Source organism: Cetorhinus maximus, chromosome 2 (assembly GCF_964194155.1).
Source record: "Cetorhinus maximus chromosome 2, sCetMax3.hap1.1, whole genome shotgun sequence".
Taxonomy (NCBI): domain Eukaryota; kingdom Metazoa; phylum Chordata; class Chondrichthyes; order Lamniformes; family Cetorhinidae; genus Cetorhinus; species Cetorhinus maximus.
Genome location: NC_135880.1, coordinates 152,063,809 through 152,090,488, shown reverse-complemented (window position 1 = coordinate 152,090,488; position 26,680 = coordinate 152,063,809).

The following is a 26,680-nucleotide window of genomic DNA, read 5'->3' as shown; positions in this document are numbered from 1 at the left end:
AGAGGGTAACACCCTTGAGAGGGTGGCTTATGATGCCTCTCCGCCACCCAAGAACAGAGGCAGAGAAGCGGTATAACAGGAGCCATGCCTCCACAAGGGCAGTGATAGAGAGGACCATAGGTCTTCTGAAGATTCGCTTCGATGTCTGGACCATTCAGGGGGAGCACTACAATACCCCCCAGAGTGGTGTCACTGATAGTGGTCACATGTTGCGCTTTCCACAATCTGGAACTGGCAAGGGGGGGGCCCACTGGAGAAAGAGGATGTTGATGAAGCTGCACAGGCCACAGATGATGAATCCAATCGTGAGTCAGAAGAGGAGCACAGTGAGAACGCTGTGGGCGTGGAATCAGACCTCAGTAACCTCCAGGGAAGCAGGGACACCTTATTACAACGCTCCTTCAGCTAGGTTGCTAAATAAGTGCTACCATCTCATGCCAGGGCTGCCGCTTCCATCCCGGATGTCAGAAATTACCCTTTCCTTTGACCCCAAAATCCACTCAGTGCCTGTGCAATAAAATTTCGCGCCACCCATGTCCAGCATTACATACTGGCATACCCTGCACCACATTAAACAAAAAAGGTGAAGCATACAATGGTAACAAAAAGGCCAAACTGAAGGCTTTCTTTCGGAATGCACGTAGCATTCATAACAAAGTAAATGAATTGATGGCCCACATTGAAGTAATAAATATGATTTGAATGCAATTATAGAGACATGGCTGCAGGACGACAAAAATTGGGTCCTTAACATTGAAGGGTACATGACATTCAAGAAGAATAGGAAGCTAGATAAAGGTGGAGGGGTAGCATTGTTAATCAAAGAGGGCATTGGTGCAATAGTTAGAGATGACCTTGGTTCAGGAGATCAGCATGTAGAATTGGTTTAGGTGGCGATGCGGAATAGTAGGGGGAAAAGTCATTATTCAAAGTGGTCTACAGGCCCCCTAACAGTAGCCACAGCGTAGGACAAAGCATTCAAGAGAAAATATTGTGTGCTTGTGACAAAGGTACGGCAAGACTCATGGGTTATTTTAATCTACACATAAACTGGAAATGTAGCCTGGATGTGGAGTTCTTGGAATGTTTTCGAGATAGTTTCTTGGAGCAGCATGTTCTGGAATCAACCAGAGAGCAGGTTATATTGGAACTTGGTATTGTGTAATGTGACAGGATTAATTAATGATCTCAGAATAAAGGCACCCCTAGGTAGCAGCAACCGTAATATGATTGTATTTTACATCAAGCTTGAAAGGGAGAAGAATGGGTCTAAGACTAGTATCTTAAACTTAAATAACGGCAACTACGTGGGAATGAAAGCTGAGCTAGCTGAAGTGAACTGGGAAACTAGGCTAGAGGATAGATCAATACAGAAGCAGTTGCAGACATTTAAGGGGATATTTCAGAGTATTCAGAGTAAGTACGTTCCTAATATAAAGAAAAATTCTAAGAGGAGGACCCACCATCTATGGTTAACTAAAGATGTTAAGGTAAGCATCAAACTTAAGGGAAAAGCATACAATGCTGCAAAGATGAGTGGCAGGACATATGATTGGACAGAATATAAAGAATGGCAGAGAATGACTAAAAGGTTAATCAGGAGAAAGAGATTAGAGTATGAGAGGAAGATAGCTAGAAATGTAAAAATGGATAGCAAGAATTTCTACAGGTATTTAAAAAGGAAAAGAGTAAGTAAAGTGAGTATTGGTCCTCCAGAGAGTGACTGTGGGGACTTAATAGTAGATAATAAGGAAAGAGTGGAAGAACTGAACAAATATTTTGCTTCTGTGTTCACTATAGAGGATACAAAAAACATTCCAGTAATAGCTGCAAATCAGGAGGTGAGTGGGAGAAAGGAACTTGGTGAAATTGAAATCACTAGGGAAACGGTACTAAGCAAATTGATGGAGCTGCAGACTGGCAAGTCTCCAGGTCCCGATGGACTACATCCGAGGGTCTTAAAAGAGGTGGCTAATGAGGTAGTCAATGTGCTGGTGTTAATTTTCCAAAACTCACTAGATTCTGGAAAGGGTCCATCAGATTGGAAAGTAGCAAATATTCAAGAAGGGAGGGAGGCAGAAAACAGGAAACTATAGGCCAGTTAGCTTGACGTCTGTCATGGGGAAGTTATTAATATCAATCATAAAGGAGGTTATAGCTGGGCACTTAGAAGAGCTTAAGGCAATAGGGAACAGTCAGCATGGGTTTGAGAATAGAAAATCATGTTTAACCAATTGGAGTTTTTTGAAGGAGTAACATGCGCAGTGGATAAAGGGGAGCCTGTAACATACTGTTTCCAGAAGGCATTTGATAAGGTGCCACATCAAAGGTTATTACAGAAAATAAAATTGCATGGTGTAGTGGGTAACATATTAGCTTGTATAGAAGATTGGCTCGCGGGCAGAGAGCAGAGAGTATGCATAAATGGGTCTCTTTTTGATTGGCAGGATGTGACAAGTGGAGTCCCACAGGGGAGAGTCTGTACTGGAGGCCTCAACTTTTACAATTTACATCAATGAAGGGAGTGAAGACATGGTAGCAAAATTTGCAGATGACACAAAGATAGGTAGGAAAGTATGTTGTGAAGAGGACATGAGGAGGTTGAATGTGGATATAAATAGGTTGAGTGAGTGGGAAAAGATCTGGCAAATGCAGTTTAATGTGGGAAAATGTGAATTTGTTCACTTTGGCAAGAAGAACAAAAAAGCAGAGTATTACTTAAATGGAAAACGGCTGCATAATTCTGAGGTGCAGAGGGATCTAGGCATTCTAGTACGAGTCACAAAAAGTTATTAAGCAGGTACAGCAAGTAATTAAGAAGGCTATCCTTTATTATGAACTTAAGATACTTTAATCTTAAGACCAGGTAGCCTACAATGCCCATCAATGTAATTGGAGCTCACCTCCTCCAGTGCCATGGCACACAGATCGCTCATGGCCTCTCAGGACAGGTGCAATCTTATTCAACACTGTTGATTCAACATCTGGAGGTACTTCATCGGTTGTCTATACACCCTGGCCACTGGGTACCCTCGCTTCCATGCCAGTCTCTGCATCTGGTCCCCTCTGAGGCCTTCTGCCGCTTCCTCATCACGAGGTTGCTCCTGCAGATGGACAAGCGGTAGCTACCATCAGGTTACAACTGCCCACTCCTCCCTCCCTCTCAGGTTCTCCTCCTTGTTCCTCCGGAATGCGCAAATCCCACCAGGGCAATGCTGCTGAAGGACTCACCCCTTGCCATAGTTGCAGAAAGCCAGCCAGTCCTGTCCATCCCATCTTGGGGCCCTCTTCAATAGACCCTTACATGCAGGACTAACAGCTCAGAGGGGCCTCAAACCAAACCAAATGGTTGTCCCTCCAATTCTTTGCAATTAAATGAAAAGACCTCAGTGAGCCTCTGCCAAGTGCAGCAAACCCCAATAGCTGCCGCCCCATTGCCACCCTTTAAATGCTGCCAAGGCTCTGACCCCATAGGCAGAATCTTCCGTTCAGCGTGTGGGGGTGGGCCCAACATGCCGACTCGTAAAGTGACGCGCGATGACATCGGACGTGCGTCCTGACGTCATCAAGTGTCATTGCGATATTTCGTTCGGCGGGCGCGCGCCAGAGTCAGCTACACGCCCACCAAAATGTTAAGGTCCTATTAAGGCCATTAAGGGATTAATTAAAGTACGTAAGAACACTGCTCATCCACGGGCGGGATGAGGTTTCCTGAAGCTTTTAGAAAATAAATTAATTAATTTTCCCACCTTTACAACATGTCACATGAGAGGACATGTTTAAATAAATTTTTACATCATTTATTGAACTTTTTTATTGTCTATTCAATCTCTCTGAGGCAACTCCGTGCCTCAGGGAGATTGCTGTGTTCTTTCCCGTGCATGTGCAAAAGAGTGCAGGCCCCGACTCTCCCTCCTCCCCCCACCCGCAAAGGTAGCGCTGAGCACTACCGGCCGCACGTTATGCTGGGCGGGCCTTATTTGTCCCGCCTGCATAAAATGGCGGCACGCAGCCGATCGTGGGCAGCGATTGGCTCCGCACCCGCCCCCTCCCGCACCCGCACCCTCCCGCTCCCGCCCAGCCCACCCGCCATAGGAAAAATCCAGGCCCATGTCATCCATGTGCTGCTCACAAAATTTTGAAGGGTTCGTAAAATTGCTGTCAGTGGCTTTCCCAAAGAGCTCAGTTGGCTTCTAAATGCTCGTTTAGAGATTGTGAGCGGAGATCCCACTTGACTCGCTATCGACCCCTTGTCAAATCGCATTCTGGTGTGTTGATGTCAGGGGCCTAACCTGATGCCATCTTTTTTGATTTTACTGTCCTGCCACGTTCATCAACATCTGTTTTGCAAAGGTAAAATTCCGACCATAAAGTCAAGTTCAAATGTTGTCTTCCGCTGAAGTGGCATTAGGCATCAGAGGATAGTTGGACTGGAATGTGCAGACTTTGGTTAAGTCCCCATTTTCGAGTCCTATCCTGTCCTTATTTTATGCAAAGCTGATTTTAAAAATATTATTGCCTATAAATAACTAACAAAATGGGGGAAGGCAGAGGGAATAGATGAAAGAAGGGAAAAGGGGAGATAAAGGAGGAAGGAAGTGTAACAGAGGGTGAAAACGTAGCTGGATCAGCCACATAAATACTGTGGCTACAAGAGTAGGTAATCAAAAAATTCAATTATATTAGACAAGCCTGATCTCGCTTTTACAAAACTATAGTGGTTCTCCTGAAATAACCCAAATCTTTCCAAGGAACATTGGTGCTGCACAAGTGCCAGGCAATGACCATCTTAAACAAGTGACAATCTAACCATCTTCCTCCGACATTCAATGGCATAACCATCACTATCAACATCTTGGAGGTTATCATTGATCATAAACTGAACTGAACCAGCCATATAAATAGTGTGGCTACAAGAGCAGGGCAGAGGCTGGGAATTCTGTAGCGAGTAACTCACCTCCTGACTTTGCAAAGTCTGTTCATCATCTAAAAGTCACAGGAGTATGATGGGATACTCTCCACTTGCCTGGATGAGTTCATCCCCATCAAATTAAAGATATTCAACACCATGCATGCCAAAGCAGTCCATTTGATCAGCACCATATCCACCACATTAAATACTCACTCCCTCCACCAGCAATGCACAGTGGCAGCAGTGTGTATCACATACAAGATGCACTGCAGCAACTCACCAAGGCTCCTTCGATAGCACCTTGCAAACCCATGACCTCTACCATGTAAAAGGACAAGAGCAGTAAGCGCACTGAAACAATATTGTTGTTCCTTCATCATCACTGGTGAAAAATCCAGGAGCTCACTCCCTAATAGCACTTTGGGTGTAGCAACACCACATGTACCACATGGACTGCAGCAATACAAGAAGGTGACTCACTACCATCTTTTCAAGGGTGACTAGAGATGGGTAATAAATGCTGGCTTTGTCAGCAATGCTCACATCCCAAGAATGAACAACTTTCCTCTTTCTCCATCACTCTCCATCCACACCTCTGTGTCTTCCCTTCCCTCTCACATAGAAACACAGAATCTTTACAATGCAGAAGGTGGCCATTTGCCCCATCGAGTCTGCACTGGCTTTCTGAAAGAACTTTCTACATAGTCCCATTCCCCTGCCTTATCCCCGTAACCCTGCACATTCTTTCTTTTCAGATGGCAATCCAATTCCCTTTTGAATACCTAGATTGAACCTGCATCCACCACCCTCTCAGGAAGTTTGTTCTAGGCTCCAACCACCCTCTGGCTGAAAAGATTTTTCCTCACATCACTTCTACTCCACCACATTAAACATTCTCTCATTTCTCTCCCTTTTCACTTTTTTCTCCACTTTCCACCCATCCCCCACCCCTCCACCCCCTCCAACCCCCCACCCCTCCCCCCCGCTCCATTGCTGCTCCCCTGCATTCCCTTCTCTCCCCTCCATCCCGCTTCCCCTTTTTTTCTCTCACAGAAATATTCTGTATTCTTGTAGCCATACTGTCCTTTCAAATACAACTCACTTTTCATGTTGAACTCCCCACTCATATCAATTGAATGGAGACTTTTAAAGTTGATTTATAGATTTAATGTGGGTCTTCCTATTTCTTTCTGAGTGTAGTCAATGATGACAAAACCTTAGGGAAGCCAGCGACAGTGACAAAATGTTGCTGTCTCTCTAACTGAATCTCTGAAGCAGCAGCTGAACACTCCTGTAACCATTTGAATGCAGATGAGCATAGCTCAGGACCAGTGTGATCACTTCAAGATACTGTGAGATAATCTCAACATTTGTGCAGAACTTTAGTAGGTCCCTTCCTGGGGAGCTTCAAACTCTTTATATGTTTCTCCTCTAATAATCCCAGGTAAGATAGTCAGGATCTATATAGTCTGTTCAATTCAGATGTGATTATCTCCTGAAGCAGAGGTTCCTGTTACTGATCATGGTGGAAAGAATTACCTGGATGCAATGCAGAGAGCGAAATTGTGCAAGTTCTGTTAGTGGCATGTGATCCTCTCCAGCTGATATTCATCTCCATGTTGCTCCCAGGAGATACCCAATGCAGTAACAAGAAAATTTGCCCTCACAAAACCTGTGCTAGAAACTGGGAATCTCCATCTACAGTTGGATTTCATACTATCGTTTGTTCTGGATGTCTTTCAACCACTTTACTCTGAAAACACTGCTGTCTTGTCCATACAAATAGAAACAAACTAAAAAACACTCCTGCACTGAAGTAACAAACCTACACTGTAGCAAAGTAAATTGTCATTAAAATGTTACAATATTTCATTATTATATTACAGTGACATGACTTTTTCCCAGATTAAAATTACATGAAGTGTGGATATTAAGAAAAAATGTTTCTGGTAATACCTTCAATTACATTTCATAAAATATAGTAAATCTGCCAAATCAAGACATATTTTTAAATTCTAAGTTAAACATGAAATAAATGATAATTATACTGCTTATAAAATCAGTCAAGTATATTTAGCCAGATTAAGCTGCATGATGCTTTCATGTCATTATACTTGTTTGTTTCTTCACTGCTGTTATTGCAAAGCTAGGTGGATACAATTCAGATCTATTAAACATTATGACATGGAGGTAAAAATTGGGTCCTGAGCCCAGACTTGCTGGCAGCAGGACCTGCTCAGCAATTTCACCACTGGCGGCTTCTTAATTGGTCCTTTGTGGGACCGCCATCCAATTAAGGATGGTGGGCAAGCTTCTGATGCTGCCGGTCCATTTGGAGTGCCAGCAGGTCTCTGCATGCCACTGAGAGAGGTAATCACTACTAAGGAATGCAGGAGAGCCTGGGATCTCAAACAGGTAAGTAAAAAAAATAAATATCACAGATATTTATCGGAGGGGAAGCTCTCCTGGGAGATCATTGGAAGCCGCTAAATTAAGCCATATAACCCACATTTTCTTGGCACATTTTCTCTAACAGGAATTATGCAGGTCGCCTACTTGATAAAAGAGTTTGTGCATACATGGCTAACTACTGCCAGCAGCATGAAGAGCAGTGAGATTTAGATGTGAATCAGTGTGCAATGCAGATTTGAAGCCATCGCTGTCACTTTCTAACTGCACATTCCAGCCAACTTCCCATCTTAAACTCACAAAGTTGAACACAGCATCAAATGTAATGAAATACCCCAATTGTGCTATTTGAAAGGATCATAAAGTATTAAAAGTTAATTCCTGAATTATTTCATCTGATTCCTGGTACAATCTTATACATTTCTGGAGGTTTTCTATACTCTGCTGAGGTTTGAATAGTCTACAGGGAATTATTTGGATGACCTTGCAGTACATTTTTATCATATAAAGTATTGTGCTGGGAAGAGTTGCTGCCAGACATGGATGGCCTGGTAGGGCTTCCTCATTGCATTATCTGTTGCCTGTCAAAATGACTGTGGCTCGTAATTTTTATACATTTAGCTCTCTTCTGCTGCAGCTGGACATATACACAGCATCTCGCAACAATGCAGTGCATTGTTGTATAAGGAAGGTCACTGAGGGTCTCTATAGAAATAGAAACACTTTCATCTCATTCTCACTTGCTAGAGATGAGCATGAGGACTGGGCATGAGGTTTTGCACAGATTGTAGAGTTCCCCATGCTGTAGAATGCCATTGACCATGTGCACATTGCCTTGTATGCTCCTCACCTGGACTTGCCATTTCTCAATATGCATTTGGAATGTGACCACAGGCAGTTTATCATGCCCATTACCCTGGCAGAAGTCATGATTCCTCAATCTATGTCAGACATGCACAGCAGGCCTACAATGAAAACTATGCTGCCACAAGGAATATTATAAAGCACACCATCAGCATCTGCAACCAATGCTTCAGCTGCCCGGGTAATTATTGAGGAGCACTGCATTACATAGATGAGCAGGTATCAAGAATCATGCTAGTACGTTGCATGCTGTGCATTGTGGCCATTAAGTGGGAACAGACCTTGCCAACATTTATCAGGCAAAGAAGCTGAGGAGGATGAGGAAGAGATGGAGGAGGAGAAAGTGCAAGTGGAGGGAGAGAAAGAGGACGGGAAACTACAACGTATACAGCCCCTTTCTGCCAGTGCTCAACATGATCAAATTATCCATGAGAGATACAAATAAATTCAGTACCAACTAGATGTCCCCATTCACTAGGTCTTCCTTATTCCACACTGCTTATCTTTCCTCTATAACTGTTCATTCCTTTCATTCTGACAACACAAAAATGAAAATGCAAATTCAAATTAAATTTTACAATTTCAATGCAAACAAAATTAAAGTAATCACCCTTGTGCATTCTCGTAGTCCCTGTACTCCTTGTGCCTTTGCCTATCCAAGTGCTCCTACAAGTGTTTCCCAGTCCCTGGAACATAGCTGGAGGAGAGCTGCTGACCATTCCATCCTTAGATGAAGACCTCAAGTAGCTCTGGGCCTAGAGGACCTGGGTTCACCCTGCACCATTTCAGCCAACACTGCCGTAGTTCAACTAGCCACTCACAATACGAGAAATGCAGCCAGTAAACAGTAGAGGGAGTGTTGCTGCACGGAGCATTAACCCACCAATTTAATATACTGCCTTTGACACAATAAAGAAACGTGAATTAATCTTGTACCATAATTCCTACACCCATTCTCAGGAGTTATCCGTACAATCCTTTATTACAACAGTGACAGCATTTCAAAAGTACTTCATTGGTTGTGAAGCACTTTGAGATACCCTGTGGTCGTAAAAAGTGCTATATAGATGGAAATCTTTCAGTTTTTCTTTTTAAATCCCCCACCACCACCATTTTCTGATTGATTAAATATTCTGCTCTGAATCTTGGACAGGCAAGACCCTGTGATTAAGCAACCCGTGGTATATAATTTTCAACCTTGTGTGTGATGCCTTCATTTTTCAAGCGAAGATTAGACTCCATGACATAAGTTCATCAGTTCTGAACTCCCAGCAGGGAGCCACACTTAATGAAAGGTCAGCAATCCGGCTAAAATGGTACAACACTGATTATCTGATTCACATTACTTTGAAGTGTGGCTTCAGTCTAGCAGCAGGCAATGATTGAATTCTGCAAAGAAGCACCAAGAAAATGATTAACAAAGGGAAAATAGAATACGAGAGTAAACTAGCGAGAAACATAAAAATGGACTGTGAAAGCTTCTCTAGGTATATAAAAAGGAAAAGATTACTAAAAACAAGTGTGGATTCATTAGAAGCGGAGTGAGGAGAATTTATAATGGGGAATAAGAAAATGGCAGGGAAACTAAACAAATACTTTCTGTCTGTCTTCATGTAGGAAAATACTAAAAACCTCCCAGAAATAGTGGAGAATCAAGGGACTAGTGTAAACAAGGAATTGCAAGACATTAATATTTGTAAAAAAAATATAGTACTTGAAATATTAATGGGACTTAAAGTTGATAAATCCTGATGACCTATATCCTAGAGTGTTGAAAGAGGTAGCTGTAGAGATAGTGATGCATTAGTGGTCATCTTTCAAAACTCTATAGACTCTAGAATGGTAACTGTAGTTTGGAAGGTGGCAAATGTAATCTTGTAGATGTAAATGAGAAAATGGGACTTACACTCAACATTCACAAGGCCAAAGTCCTCCATCAGCAAGCTCAAAATGTACACACCCTAGTCCCATGGATTAGGATTCATGATGAGTGCCTGGAAAATGTGGGACACTTCAAATACCTTGGAAATCATCTTTCACAGATGGGGGAGCCCAGCACATCAGTGCAAAAGATAAGGCTCAAGCATTTGCAACAATAGATGATCCACCTCAGCCTCCTTCGGAGCTCCCCAGCACCACAGATGCCAGTCTGCAGCCAACTTCATTCACTTCACATGATATTAAGAAATGGCTGAAGGCATTGGATACTACAAAGGCTATATGGGCCCTGACAATATTCCGGCAATAATACTGAAGACGTGTTCCAGAACTTGCCGTGTGCCTAGCCAAGCTGTTCCAGTACAGCTACAATATTGGCCTCTACCCGGCAATGTGGAAAATTGCCTAGGTATGTCCTGTACACAAAAAGCAGGACAAATGCAACCCAACCAATTACCGCCACATCAGTCTACTCATGATCATCAGTAAAGTGGTGGAAGGGATCATTAACAGTGCTATCAAGTGGCATTTGCTCACTGAAGCTCAGTTTGGGTTCCGCCTGGGTCACTCAGCTCCTGGCCTCATTACAGCCTTGGTTCAAACATGACAAAAGAGCTGAGCTCCTGAGGCGAGGTGAGAGTGACTGTCCTGGACATTAAGGCAGCATTTGACTAAGTGTGGCATCAAGGAGTCCTAGCAAAACTGGAGCCAATGGGAATCCACCTCTCTAACGGTTGGAGTCATACCTAGCACAAAGGAAGATGGTTGTGGTTGTTGGAGGTCTTAATTCCTAGAGATCACTGCACGAATTCCTCAAGGTACTGTCCTAGGTGCAACCATCTTTAGCTGCTTAATCAATGATCTTCCTTCCATCATAAAGTCAGAAGTGGAGATGTTCACTGATGATTGCACAATGTTCAGCACCATTCGCAACTTCACAGATACTGAAGCAGCCCCTGGCCAAATGCAGCAAGACCTGGACAATGTCCAGGTTTGGGCTGACAAATGGCAAGTAACATTCACACCACACAAGTTCCAGGCAATGACCATCTCCAACAAGAGGGAACCTAAACATCGCCCCTTGACATTCAATAGCATTACCATCATTGAATCTCCCACTATCTATATCCTGGGGGTGACCATTGACCAGAACCCAAACTGAACTAGCCATATAAATACTGTGGCTACAAGAGCAGGCCAGAGCCTATGAACCCTGTGGTGAGTAACTCACCTTCTGACTCCCCAAAGCCTGTCCACAGGCACAAGTCAGGAGTGTGATGGAATAGCCTCCACATGCCTGGATGAGTGCAACTGCAACAACACTCAAGAAGCTTGACACCATTCAGGATAAAGCAGGCCTCTTGATTGGCATCAAATACTCATTCCCTCCGACGCACAGTGGCAGCAATGTGTACCATCCAGAAGATGCACTGCAGGAACTCACCAGGACTCCTCAGCATCTTCTAGATGACCGCTACCATCTAGAAGGCCAAGGGCAGTAGATAGTTCCCCTCCAAGCCATTTACCATCCTGACTTGGAAAAATATTGCCATTCCTTCACTGTCACTGGAACTCATTCCCTAAAAGCACTGTGGGTGTACCCACAACAAAGGGACTGCAGTGGTTCAAGAAGGCAGCTCACCACAACCTTCTCCAGGGCAATTAGGGATGGGCAATAAATGCTGGCCTAGCCAGCAATGCCCACATCCCATGAACAGATAAATAAAAACCAGGAGGCTGACATTAACAAAGAAACCCAGCATCACCTGAAATCTACTGGTGCAGCCTTATGCCACTTGAGGAAATGAGTGCCTGAAGATCGTGACATCAAAACTGAAACCGAACTCATGGTCCACCATGCAATTGTGATCCCAGACAATGTATAAGAGGCACTCAAAACACTGAAGTCATATCATCAGTGCTGCCTGCAGAAGATCTTACATATTAAGTGTGAGGACAGGCTCACCTACATCAGTGTCCTCTCACAAGCAAACACCATAAGCATCAAGGCTATGATCATCCACCATCAGCTTTGTTGAGTTGCTCATATAGTTGAGATGTCAGATACCAGGCTCCTAGCTCAGTCAGGGCAGATGTGCCAGAGGAGGACAGATGAAGTGCTTCATGGATGTACTGAAAGCTAACACGAAGAAAAGTAACATTGATATCAACTCCTGGGAGACCATCAGCTTGGATCAAACCAGATGGCGGCACAATGGGAAGGATCCCATCATTTTGAAACCCAATGATGACAAAATGAAGAGGAAAAGAGAAAACGGCAAAAAGAAAACGCCATGACCTGAACCGATAATACACAACCAGACAAGGGAGATAGTGCAGTTGTCAAAGGCCAGTCATCACAGCCCCAGAACATCAGCGCAGGAGTTCGTCAGGGTGGCGCCCTTGGCCCAAGCATCTTCAGCTGCTTTGTCAATTACTATCCCTTTGTCATAAGGTCAGGATCATGTCAGGAGTGTCCTAGAACAGCCACCACTCATCTGGATATCTTCAGCCACAGCAACACTCAAGAAGCTCAACACAAATCCAGGTCAGAGGTGTTTTTGCCACTGATGAGGGAATTTATAGTTTATTTCACAGAACCTTAGACTAAGGTTCCTTATCTGGATGAGAAAATTAAATGGGGCAGCAAGCAATGATCAAAGAATCTGTTGGGAATACAGGTGCATTTTAGTTTTAGTGGTTATATATCTTAACCTTATTCAAAGCTTCTAACAGGTGACCCTGTACCTGTCAGTAATGCAGTAAGTGCAGTACTAAGCACAGGGTCTCAGTTGAGACTTTTGATGCTAGTTCCAAATTATGAAATTATCAAAGTGGTTTTGTAATAGTGTTCTGAAGAATGTTGAAAATACTAATTGAAGCTTGACCACGTTATTTGTTGCCCCACTGCATTTACTGCGTAATTGCACAGCACACGCTGTAAATTATAAGTGGCATGCAGATATTGAAGGAGATCCTGCCCGTGTGCAGCAGGGTCTGGACAACATTCAGGCTTGGGCTAACAAGTGACAGGTAACATTCACACCACACATGTACCAGGAAATGACCACCTCCTCAAGAATGGGTCAAACCAATTCCTCTTGACATTCACTGGCGTTAGGATCATTAATTCACCCATCATCAGCATCCTGGGGGTTACTATTGACCAGAAAATTAACTGGGCGAGCCATATAAATACTGTGGATACAAGAGCAGGTCAGAGGTTTGGAATTCTGTGGCAAGTAACTCACTTTCTGACTCCCTAAAGCCTGTCCACCATCCACAAGGCACAAGCCAGGAGTGTGATGGAAAACTCTCCACTTGCCTGAATGATTGCAGCTCCAACAGCACTCAAGAAACTCGACACCATCCAAGACAATGCAGCCCACTTGATTGGTACCACATCCACTGTCTTAAACATTCAAACCTTCCACCACCAGTGCACAGTGACAGCAGTGTGCACCATCTATAACGTACTCTGCCACAATTCACCAAGGCTCCTTCGACAGCACCTTCTAAGCCAGTGACCTCTACCACCTAAAGGTACTAGGGCAGTAAACACATGGGAATACCACCAACTGCAAGTTCAACTGCTCCGATTTCTTATGAACCAAGTCACACACCACCCTGACTTGGAACTATATCATCGTTCCTTCACTGTTTCTAGGCCAAAATCCTGGAAATCGCTTTAACAACTCTGTAGGCACCTACGGCACATGGGCTACAGCAGTTCAAGAAGGTGTCTTGCCACCACCTGCTCAAGGGAAATTAGGGATGGGAAATAAATGCTGGACTAGCCAGCAAAGCTCACACCCCAAGAACGAACTACACTTGAGTGTAAAAGACAGTAAGGTGAAAGCAAGTTGATATTTGCTCTTGCCATGACAGCTATTGTGCTTTAGGGCATCAACTAGAAAGGCTAGGAATACACATGAAAGACTGTCAGTAGAAGACCTTAGCAAGGAAAGGGTGTACAGGGCCAGAATAACTGGCCCAACCCATCTAGAGGATTAGCATATAAGGAGCTTTGGAGATGGATGCTTAGAGAAGCTTGTGAAATGCTAGCTGGTACTCCACATCGGACGACTTAAAACATCACAGTCATTTTGAACTTCGTTTACTATTTCACAATTTTATCATTATCATTATTCTGAATGAGTCACAAACACATTCATTTCCACAGATATGCAAAGAATTTGAGGAGCAATTTTACAAACTTTTATATGTGGCACAGCAACTAAAACCAATAAAAGTTTTAGCCCAACTGTGTGCCCTCAAGCTTGCAACCATGCGATTCTTACACTAATCATGGACAATAGTTCAACCTGTAGGGATGGAAAATCCTGTGGTTCCCAGTGATATTTGTGCCCAAATTCTCAACATGTGTTCAGGAGGAAATGTTTGTGACCTTTGGACTTGTGAGCTTTGGGGTTTTCTTTCCATTGTGAGACAATATTGATTAAGAACCAGAGGCCCGGAATTATGTGACCAAGACTAAAAACTCAGTGGAAGTGACTAATCCAATCTAACTCCTCTAAATCCTCTGCACTGTATTGTTAAATTGTTCTGCACTTAGAATAAAATGCATATTCAAGTCACTTACATAAGCATCTAATCAGATGGAACTCACTGAATGAACTTTAAAATGTAATACCTACTCTCAAATGCGACTTATTGCAATGGATATTTCCCTCCTCGCAACAAAATTGGCAAAGAGATGACCTTCATCCGCTAGCCTTGTTATCTAACGTACACTATTTACAAACAGCATTCTCTGGCAAGGCATACTCAGCTGTAGCAGTGCCAAAGAATCTATCATCAGGATCCATAACCACAAGGATTCCAAAGTCATCACTGGTAAGAAGACGTTTTTACAATCAATATTTAGACATACTAATTTACAGAAGTGATGCCTACTTGAAACAATATTGTTTTAAAGTCCTATATTTTTTCCATTAAACTCCCAGTCTAATAACATTCACACAAGCATTTTTTACAGGGTACAAACACTCAAGGGATACAGCTGTGGCTTAAATTCCAAAATTGTATTTTTCCTTTGAAAGAATTCCTATATTTTTATTTATGTTATGTGATTTATATGAGACTTGGAGCATTTTATTTTTCCTGCTGAGGAGCTACTGGTGTAGAATCTGACTGAGCAGCTGAAGGATAAGTAAGAACTGGCTGGAAAGTGCATCAGCCTCAGTGTACGGAAGACTGTTACCTTACCCTGGCAAAAGGGTGGAAGGGATATAAGGGAGGGGTAGCACTTCTCACAAGCGGCCTCGTCACACTCTTTGGAGTGGCTCATCCTGTATTGGTCCTCACCTTCACCCAGCTCTCACCTGTGGCTCAAAGTAGTTGTTAGCATATGACAGCAGCCACAACCTGGAAAACCACTTTGATGGAAACCAGGTGAGGGTAGCCGTTAGGTCGCCTACCCTTGGTGACTTAAGGAATTGTCTACCCTAGCATGCAAAGGCTGATTCCACAGACTGGGTGGAAGAGACCAATCTAAGTTCCAACTTTCTTAAAGGAATTTTAATATCAACTTTGAGTCCTGGGAGAAGGTCACCCAGGATCGCTACACTTGGTGCAACCAAATGAAAAACAGCGTGGCATTCTCTGAAAGTATGCACATATCAGTGACAGAGATGAAAAGCAAGGAAAGGAAATCCTGAGCCAGAAACTGGTCCAAAACTCAATTGTCTGTGGTGTTGTGTCCTATTTGCAGCAGAATCTTCTGGGCGCAAATCAGCCTTAGCAGTCATCATTGTACCCATCGGAATCCTACCAACATGATGATGAACATAGCCATCTTCATCTCAAAGGACGAACAAAAGCTCTGACAATGTCCTGACTGAAATGACATTGTATCATGATTCATATTAGGAAATAATGTTTTGCTTGCTGTTGAGTACCTTCCTTCAAAATGTGTGACAATAAAGGGACAGCTGACCCACTGACTTGATAATACATTTCTTATTACAGGGATGCTGGATTTATTTTTTGTTAAATAATTGATATTATGGGAGGAAGTCAGAAAAATTAGGCCAGCAATGTGTGCCAGCCAGTGGAATTGGAATGCTGCAGCTGTAAGCTGTTAAGCATTGAATTGTGCCCAAATTTTGAACCTAAGAAAATACGGTTTAATTATACTATCACTTTAACATTTTATTGAACCATAACAGATCAGGCGGATCATGGGTTCAATCAAATGTTTATACTGAGCTAGTAAATTAAAGACAAGAACAATAGTGGAGTTCCAGTTGACCTCAACCTCAGCACTTATCAAGGGTAATTGCTGTTCACCAATCCGTGCTGGAATGTGCATGTGTCATTGAGTCATTATGACACAGAAGCAGACCCTTCAGCCCATCGAGCCCAAGCTGACTCTCTGTGGAGAAATCCAGTCACTCCCATACCCCCGCTCTATCCCCATAGCCTTGAAAGTTTACTTCACTAAAGTGCTTATCCAATTTCCTTTTGAAATTACTCATCATCTCCGCTTCCACCACAGTCATAAGCAGTGAGTTCCTGGTCATTACCTCTGTCTGCAAAAAAGGTTCTTCCTTGCACCATGCCCCCATATCTCATGCCCAAAACCTTAAATGTGTGTGCTCTAGATTGTACTCACAGCTAATGAGAACAGCTTTTCTTTCTCTACCTTCTCTAAACCTGCCTTAATATTTTAGACCTCTATCAAATCTCCCTTCAATCTCCTTTGCAGGATGAACAGCCCCAACTTTTCCAACCTAGCGTTGTAGCTGAAATCCCTCATCCCTGAAACCATTCTGATAAATCTCCGGTGTATCCTCTCAAGAACCCTCATATCCTACCTAAAGTGTGTTCACCAGAACTGCATGCAGTACTCTAGTTGTGCCCTAACCGGAGCTTTATAAGGGTTCAAGATAATTTCCCTACCGTTGTACTCAATACCTCTATTTATGAAGCCCAAGATCCTATATGTTTTTCTGACTGCTCTCTCAATATGTCCTGCTTCCTTCAAAAATTGATGCATGAATCCTCTCAGGTTCCTCTGTCCCAACACACTCTTTAGAACTGTGTCTTTGAGTATATATTGCCTCTCCATATTCTTTCTACCATAATGCATCATTTCACACAATATATTAAATTCCATTTCCCACTTGTCTGCTCATTCTGCTAGCCTATTTATGTCCTATTGCAATCGATTGGCTTCATCCTGGATGCCACTTCTCCAAGTTTGTTAACATTGGCAAAATGTGAAATTTTACTCGTTATTCCAATAGCCATGTTATTTATATGTATCAAAAAAGCAGTGACCTTAGTACTAACGCTTAAGGGGCATCATCGTGTAACATCCTCCACTCTGAAAAATAAGCATTTACCACGACTCACTGTTTTCTGTCCTTAAACCAATGTTTGATCCAAGCTGGCACTGACCCTCCTATTGCATGAACCTCACCTTTGTTATGAGCCTTTTATAAGCTATTTTGGAAAACACTTTCTTAAAATCCATGTAGACAGCATCTACTAAATTCCCTCAATCAACAATCTCTATTAATTCATTAAAAAACTCAATCAACAATCTCTATTAATTCATTAAAAAACTCAATTAGATTAGTCAATTACTGTCTGCCTTATAGAAATCTGTGCTGGCTCTCCTTAAGTAACTCAAGTGCCTGTTAACTTTTTTCTTGATTGTTGTTTCTAAAATCTTGCCCATCACCAATGTTAAACTGACTGGCCTGTAGTTACTAGGAATGTCCTTGTACCCTTTCTTGAACAAGGGTGTCATATTTGCCACTTTTCAATCCTCTGGCAGCACCCGTGTATCTAGAGAAGATTGGACAAACATGGTGAGCCCTTCCGCTATCTCCATTCCCACTTCCTTCACTAATCTAGGATGCAAGCCACCTGGACTTTTCTGCCCTAAGCATAGCCAGCCTTTCCAATCCTAGCTTTTAATTTTCACCCCATCCATTCCTCCACCATCTCTGCTTCTACCCATCTTTTATCAGTATCTTCTTCCTTAGTAAACACCAATGCAAAGTACTCATTAAGTGTCTCAGCTTTACCCTGTACCAAGGACCAAGGACATTCTTTGTCTCTAAAAGGCCCCATCCCGTGCCTTACTACTGATGTACTATTTACAAGCTGGTAGAAGATTTTTGGGTTCTCTTTTATGTTGATTGTCATTCGATTCTCCTATTCTCTCTTTGCCAGTCTCACTTCCTTTTCATTTCCACTCTAAACTTATTGTATTTGCTCTGGTTTTCTCTTGAAGAAGTCATCTGACAGGCATCATACACCATTTTCTTGTTTTATATCATATTCCCTATCTCAATTGTCATCCAAGGATCCTTGGCTTTGATTTCCCTTACCTTTCCCTCCTAGCTTGTATCTGAAATATCTGTTCCTTAAAAATTACCAATTGGGCGGGATTTTCCCAAATTTGCATTAAGTGCGTTACCAGGCAGCCAGCCACGATGGTGGGTTTTCATGCCATATCTTCCCAAACCACATAATTATTTATGCACACCCATGAAACACACCGTTTTCATGGTGGGCAGGCTCTCATTCGCTCACCTGCCATCACCCCACCATTGCATCATGCCGGGCACCATGTTTAAAGTCCAGCCGCAAACACACATCTCAGTTCTTCCAACTCACCGCTGCTGCACGGAAGACATGGTCCTGAAACGGAAGAACACTGCAACCCCCTGGTTCAATGACGGCTCTCTTGAGTGACTTTTGGATACCGTGGAGGCCTGCCGGGATGTCCTGTACCCCCACTCTGGCCGCAGGATGGGCAGCAACATTACCAACCTGGCTTGGGAGGCAGTGGTCAGCGTCAACGACCTTCAGAAGAGGACAGCCACACAGTGCCGCAAGAGGTTTAATGATCTCTTTCGTTCCGCTGGGGTAAGATACTCTTTGCATCACTGTCACAAACACACACTCACAAACCCAGCACATATCCACATCATTCACTGCCAGTTCAAGGGACTTTACCATTCACTCTCTCACACTCACCATCATTGTCCTCATCCCGTCCACGGAACCACTCAACACCCACACAGGCCGGGCATATTGTCATCTGGCCTGGCAGGTGTCCTGCTCCCACTTTCTCCATCTCTATCCATGCAGGGCAAGCTGGCACACAAGAGAGAGAGAGGTCACAGAAAGGTGGAAGAATACCCAAAATCAAGTTCTCATGGACTTTGAAAACAGAGCCATCCAGCTGGCTAGTAAGGACCTGGACCAGTCTCGTGCTGATGGTGAGGTCAGCGCTGCTCGACCAAGTGAGGATCCAGCAGTGCAACCTCCATCAGACAACCATGCCGTGAGCGGTGTGTCCTGTTTCACAGGTCACTGCCAGACACTAATTATCTCTCCTTGCTTTCACAGGCACATCTGCCAAACAGCTGACAGAGTCCATGACCCAGGGTCTCCAATCAAGCCCTGAAGAAACCTCTGAAGTGTACTCCGGAGGCACCCTCCCTGAAGCTCATCACAGCACTCACCCACACCCTCCACCAATGCAGAGACACACACCTCAGTGGGACATAGCTTTAGAGTAGCCTCAGGATCACAATCTGGTGAGCACATCACACTGTCTGATGCACCGCAGGCAGCGGCAGGGACTTCCCAGGTGTCTGGCACTTGGAGGACAGCTGGAGGCCAGAATGTTGCTGAGTCTGTGTCAGTTGATGAGCCTCCGGACTCGGTCATGTCACAGTTGCTGGAGCTGCAAAGGCAAGCTCGGGAACATCAGGAAGGGATGTCTGCTGCACTCCTCAGATTGCAAGGCACGATGGAGATGTCCGTATGCCTTCAGTCTGAGGTGATTGCTCCAGCATGCCAACGCACTGAGCTCAACACTGGTAGTATGGCGGCCACCATGGAGACCTTGGTCCAGGACTTCACCCCTGCACTGCTGCGCGAGCTCAACTGCATCACTGATGCCATAGTTGGCGTCAACAGTGTGTACATGGGGTGCCAGGCAGCTCGATCTCACTCCAGCTACCCCTGCCCCTCAAGGAGTCAGCTTAGGGCCGTTGGGCACCCATTGGGAGGAGGATCCGCAGGTGCACACTCCGGGCCCATCCATCCAGATGACTCCAAGAGTGTCCGGCCTATCCGACTCCCTTCTTCCTGTAACCTCAGCAGCTCTAGCTCCACAGGCCGAGGAGGGTGCCACTGCCTCACAGCAGGAACCTGAAAGCAGGCTGGGGCCCTCCAAGGCCGTCCAGAGGATGCCTGCCAAAGTCATCACAGACAGGGTGTCACAGTCAGCAGGCTGCTTCCACTTCCGCTGTGGATGTCCGGGGAGCACCAAGACATAGCGGCAAGGTTAGGAAAGTTAAGGTAAATTAGTTGCACAGCCTGGGCACGGGTGTTAACCACTTGTACATACTGTTCTCTATTGTCAATAAACTCCCAAGAATGTACCCCTGCCTATGGCTCCTTGTTCTGATGAGCAGTGTTCTGGTCACTCAGATGTGAAACCTTTCTGCTCAAGATAAAGGCAGGTGTCTCAGTCCAGGACCTCTTCCCTGTGCTCTGTTCAGCCTTCAGACCAAAGTGATGGTGCGGCCTCACACTCTCTGGAGACATTACTGATGCCTGCACCTCGGCGTGCTTGTCATTGCTGCCAGAGTGCAGTGGGTAGGCATCACAGAGTTCTCTCATTCTCTCGATGTGCACCTTTGAGGAGGGCCTGTCCCCCATCTCTTCAGCATCTGTGACCACTGATGCTATGCTCCAGCTCCTGAAGGGCTCAGGTGCTGAAGGATCAAAGCATCAGATGCTTCTAAAATTTCCTGGGGTGCATCTCTATGATATGACCTTGATCATGGAGCGCAAGCGAGCTGCCCTCGGCCAGACAGTAATCAGACATTCTCAGAGGCTGTGTGAAGATCTATGGAGTGTCTTCACTGCATGACATCATCCTTCTTTTTCAATCGAATTAGGGTCTCCACCGCATCTCCACGACAGGAGCATTCTCACAGAGGGTATTCACACTGCCATAAGTCAGTCTGGAGCCAAATATTCACAAATGCAATGTGAATAACTATGAGGTCACCTCACATGTCATCATCATCCTCCACAAATCTAACAGCTATGAGGGCCTCCCGAGCATGCCTGCCTCGTCTCCATCTCTATCCGTGCAGGTCAAGATGGCACACAAGAGAGAGAGAGGTCATAGACCAGTGGAAGAATGCCCGAAATCAAGGTCCTCACGGACTTTGAAAATAGAGCCATCCAGCTGGCTGGCGAGGATCTGGACCTGTCCCGTGCTGACAGTGAGGTCGGCGCTGCTCTACTAAGTGAGGATCTAGCAGTGCAACATCCATCAGACAAGGTCCAGCCAGTGCAAGGGCCTCATCCCCATCATCGTCGCCTCCGAGAACCCCCACAGCCTCATCCTCAATGGCGTTCTCCTCATCGGAGGAGACGTGCATCTCTTCCATCTCCTCCTCAGCCAGCTCGTCTCCCCGTTGAAGTGCCAGGTTATAAAGGGCACAGCAGACAATGACGATGCGTGACAGCCTCTGCTAACTGTACTTCAGGGCTCCACCAGACCATTCCAGGCACTGGAACCTTATCTTCAGCATCCCAATGGCCTGCACCATCAAGTTGCGAGCTGCAGCATGAGCCTCATTATACCGACGCTCTGCTGCAGTCTGAGGCCGCCGCATGGGTGTCATCAGCCACGGCCTCTGTGGGTAGCCCTTGTCCCCGAGGAGCCAACTTTGCAGCTTGTGTGGACCCTGGAAGACTGCAAGGAAATGTGACCGACTGAGGATGTAGGCGTCATGCACACTCCCTGGAAACCATGCACACACCTGCAGGATGCATTTCTGGTGGTCGCACGCCAGCTGCGCATTCAACAAATGTAAGCCCTTGTCGTTGACATAGTTCACTGTGTGTTGCGACGGAGATCTGAGCGCCACATGAGTGCAGTTGATCACACCCTGCACCTGTGGGAACCTGAGATCTGGGCGGATCCAATCGCTCTTGCATCCTGGCTGTCCTGGACCTGGGCGAAATGCACAAAGCTGTGTGCCCTCGCAAAGATGGCATCCATGAGGTCATGGATGCATTTGTGGGTGGAAGCTTGAGATGTCACCTGCGGAGCCCTGAAAGCAGCCACTGGCATAGAAATTGAGTGCCACAGTCACTTTCACAGCCACAGGCAGTGGATGCCCTCCATGTTCCCGTGGCGCCAAATCCTGCAGTAACTGGCAGAAGTGACCGACCAGTTCCCTAGACATTCGTAGTCTTTGGTGACACTGGTTCTTGGTCATCTGCAGGACTGAAAGGCGGCGTCTATAGACCCTGAGTGTCGCTAGGTGCTGGCCTGTGATGGCTCGCTGTGGCTCTTGGGCGGTGTGTGCAGGAGCCCCAGCAATTCTTCTTCCAGAGGTTGCTGCTCCTGTTTCTGCACAACCTGGAGCCTCAGTCGCTCTCTCCTCCATCTTTTACATGCTCTGTAGGTAATCAGGCATACAGCTAGGTCACCAGGCTCCATGATCCTGATGTAGTTGTCCTGCAGGATGAAGAGAGAGACACATGATTAGCATGGGTGTACTAAGAACCTGCCCTGCTTAAGCTGATGGCCCCTTAACACTTCCCAGAGAGTACTGGCCACCACTTGGATAACCAGAGATTAGTGCGGTACATGGCTGCCCTGTTAGCTTGAACTATGGGGGAGACTGGTCCAAACCGGGATGCTGACATTGCAAGGGGCAGTGAGTGCCTCCAGCAGTGACTGCTACATGGCCAGCTTTAGCGAGGAGATTGTACAAGATGTGCAGTCCAACTGCTCTGCAGTCTACTAAAGTGCTCATGAATTTGCAGTCTGTGCCAGGGCGTGGAGCTCTGGAGAGTTTGGTGGCTCTTTGATGCCTCTGTGCTGGCTGAGTGGGCAGATAAGCTAGGACCCTGACACCAACCGTATCAATATGGCTGCACCTGAACTGTCTCAGTTGCAGAGGAATGGTCACTTTCTACAGGTATCCCGAATGCGTGGCCACTACCCTCACCCACCCTACCCCACCATCCCAAGAGCTTGTGCGCTATATTCAACCGTAGGGCTGCCCTTGGCCCCCTCCTCCTCTACTCCTCCACCCCCCACCACCCCCCCCACCCCGGCAATTGCTACCAGTCACCTCAGAGGCAGGGCTGTCCTTAACCACCATCCCCACCACCACCAGTTGCCCCAACGGCAAGGCTGCACCTGCCCCCATCTCACAATCACCTCAACGGCAAGGCTGCACCTGCCCCCCCCTCACAATCACCTCAATGGCAAGGCTGCACTTGCCTCCCACTCCCCCTCACAGGTCTCCTCAGAGGCAAGGCTGCACTTGCCCCCGCCCCCCGCTCGCCCTCACTCTCAAAAGTCACCACAGAGGCAAGGCAGCACTTAACTACAACCCCCCCCCCGCCCCCCACCCACCTCCCCATGGCGCCACTGAAGCCTGCAAAGCAACAGGCGACCCTGGCAAGCTCTGCAGAACGATGCTGTTCACCCACCTCCAGTTCCCCCAAAGTGCAGTCCGCCAAATGCACATCGGCCCTGTGCTGCTGTGAAACACATCGGCGTTCTTTCCCACCGACATGGACGGACAATCCAATGGGGGTGCAAGAGCCTGGCAGGGTGGCCTGATAATGATATGTTGATGTATTACATTGAGGTTCCCGATGGCAGGAAACACGGCCCACCATCAGAGTGGGCAATCGCAACTTGCCTTCCCGCCATCATGAAACCAATCACACCATATTATCTGCTCATGTTACCTATCAGGCTTGCTGCCAGTGGGCATGGAAAATTCCGCCCACTGTTATGTTAGATTTTCCTGTTAAACTTTGTTTCCATTTTATCCTGCCCAGATCCTCTCTCATCCCATTGAAATTAACCCTCTTCCAACTTAGAAGTTCTGCGTTAGATTGTTCCTTGCCGCTCTCCATTTCTAATCTAAACCTTATAGCAGATTTTTTCTGATGGCATATTTCCCACTGTAGAAGTCAGCAGGGAACACATTCCTGCAGATTAAGGTTACCCCAAAGCCATTTAAAGCTCCTTCACTCGAGTGGACTCCCTGCCTTAGAGTGCTGCTGGCCAATCTGATTGCCCAGCAAGTCTGTAGTTCCAGCAGCGCCACTGGAATGGGTGGCTGCTGCTGGGACTGAAAGCAGTTCCCAAAGTCAAAGAGCTGGAGCCCACAGGACACAGGTAAATTTGGGGTCTTTCAGTGAGATGGGGATGCCTGGGAAATAGGGGTGAGGCGGGTGGGGATCGTTATTTGAAGGGCAGTCAGGGAGGGAACTCACGGGACCTGGGGGGCCCAGACATTGGGCAGTGGGTGGGGGGTTGTCTGATCTTGAAGGGAGGCCAATAATGAAGGCACCCCCTCCCACCCAAAGCCCGAGCAGTTTTACCTGCCAGAATTGGGACCCTCAGCATTGAGGCCTGGGCATGAAGTGGCGCTTAAGTAACCATTAATTGGACACTTGAGGGCCTCAATTGGGGCATGGGCAGGCCCTAGGTGTGTAGATCGCGGGGCGGTGGGTGGGGGGTGGGGGGGGGGGGGCGGAAGGGGTGGGGGCAGGGTGGGTAGCGGTGGGAGGGCATGAAGAAGGCAGCCCAGGGAATTTTACTTGCCTCTCCACTTGCAAACCCACCAATGGGAGCCCATAAAATTCAAATTATGATGATCACTCTTACCCAGATTCTCCCCAGAACATTTGATTCACTTGGTTCATCTCATTCACCAGCATCTGCTCCAGCAATGCCTTCTTCCTAGTTGGTTCAAGAACATACTTCACACATTTCAGAAATTTCTCCCCCTCCTCTGCCTTTACTTCCCAATTGATATTTGGTTAATTATACTCACCTAAAATCACAACTCTATGGTTCTTGCACATATCTGTGATTTCCCTGCAGATTTGTTCCTCTATCTCTTTCTCTCACTATTTGGAGGCATATAAAAACCACCAGCTTTATGATCATAACCTTCATGCTTCCCAACCCTTAACCAAGTGGTTTCTGTCCTTGCCCCTCAAGGACATCCTCTCTTTCCAACACTTTGATGTCTTCTTTAATCTGTACTGCCACCCCATCTCCCCCTTTTTTCTGAACATTTTGTACTGTATCTGTGAATGTTAAGTGCCCAGTCCTCACCATTTTAAGTTCTGTTTCTGTTATTGTCACTGCATCATAATCCAATCCGACTATTTGTGTTTGTAGTTCACCAACATTATTCACCACACTTTGCGCAATTACAAACATGCATTGCACACCTGTCTTGATCTTTCTTGCATTTCTTTTCTGCTGCTATCTCAGCGAGTACTACTTCCTTGTCTAGTATTGTCTGACACTCTTTCCTTTATGTACCTAATTCCACTTTTCTATTTCAATATGCTGGTGGCCAAACATCTGCTAATTTAGCTTAAAACTGCCCCAACCACACTAGTGAAACTCCCCACAAGGAATAGTGCTTCTAGCCCAAGAACTGGTCCCAATACCCAAGGATCTGAAGCTCTCTTCCTGAACTAGGCCACACATTGATCCTCCCTGTCTTCCTACTTCTAATCTCACTAGAACGTGGCACTGGGAGTAATCCAGAAACTGCTACCTTTGAGGTCCTACCTCTTAACTTCGTCTCCAGCCCCTGAAAGTCTGACCAGAGGACCTCTATACCTGCCCTCTGTATATTGCTGGCACTGTCGTCTAACACAACTTCTGACTTACTCCCTTCCCCCTGCAGAATATTCTGGACCCTCTCCATAATATTCTTTACGCTGGCACAAAGAAGGCAACGCACCATATGGGACTCACAATGAAAGTTACAGAAATGCCTATCTGTCCCCCTAACTATGGAATCTTCTATAACGACTGTATTTCTCTGCTTTGCTGTGGCCCACCCCCACCTCCCCACCATCCTTTGTCCACTGGGGAAAAGGCCTAAACTGCACCCATAGTGGTATTGTCGCTGGATTAGTAATCCAGAGACCCAGGTAATGCTCTAGGGACCCAGGTTCGAATCCCACCACGGCAAATGGTGGAATTTGAATTCAGTAAAAATCTGGACTTAAAAGTCTAATGATGACTATGAACCCATTGTCAATTGTTGTAAAAACCCATCTGGTTCACTGATGTCCTTTAGGGAAGGAAATCTGCTGTCCTTACCTGGTCTGGCCCACATATGACTCCAGACCCGCAGCAATGTGGTTGACTCTTAAATGCCCTCTAAACAAGGGCAATTAGGGATGGGTAATAAATGTTGGCTGAGCCAGTGATACCCACATCCCATGAACAATTTTTTAAAAAACATACAATCCAGGAAATTCTCAGCCTCCCTGATGCTCCACAGTAACTCCAGCTGCCCCTCAAGCTTGGAAATCCTGAACTCAAATAAGGAGTTGGAGACACTTCCTGTCCACATAGCCCCCCAAGACACATGAAGTGTCCTGAAATTCCCACAGGAAATGACACAGGAATTGCAAGCAACAAGTCTCAACTGCCCACAATGATCTAAAAATAAAATCTCTATTCCATCTTTCAGA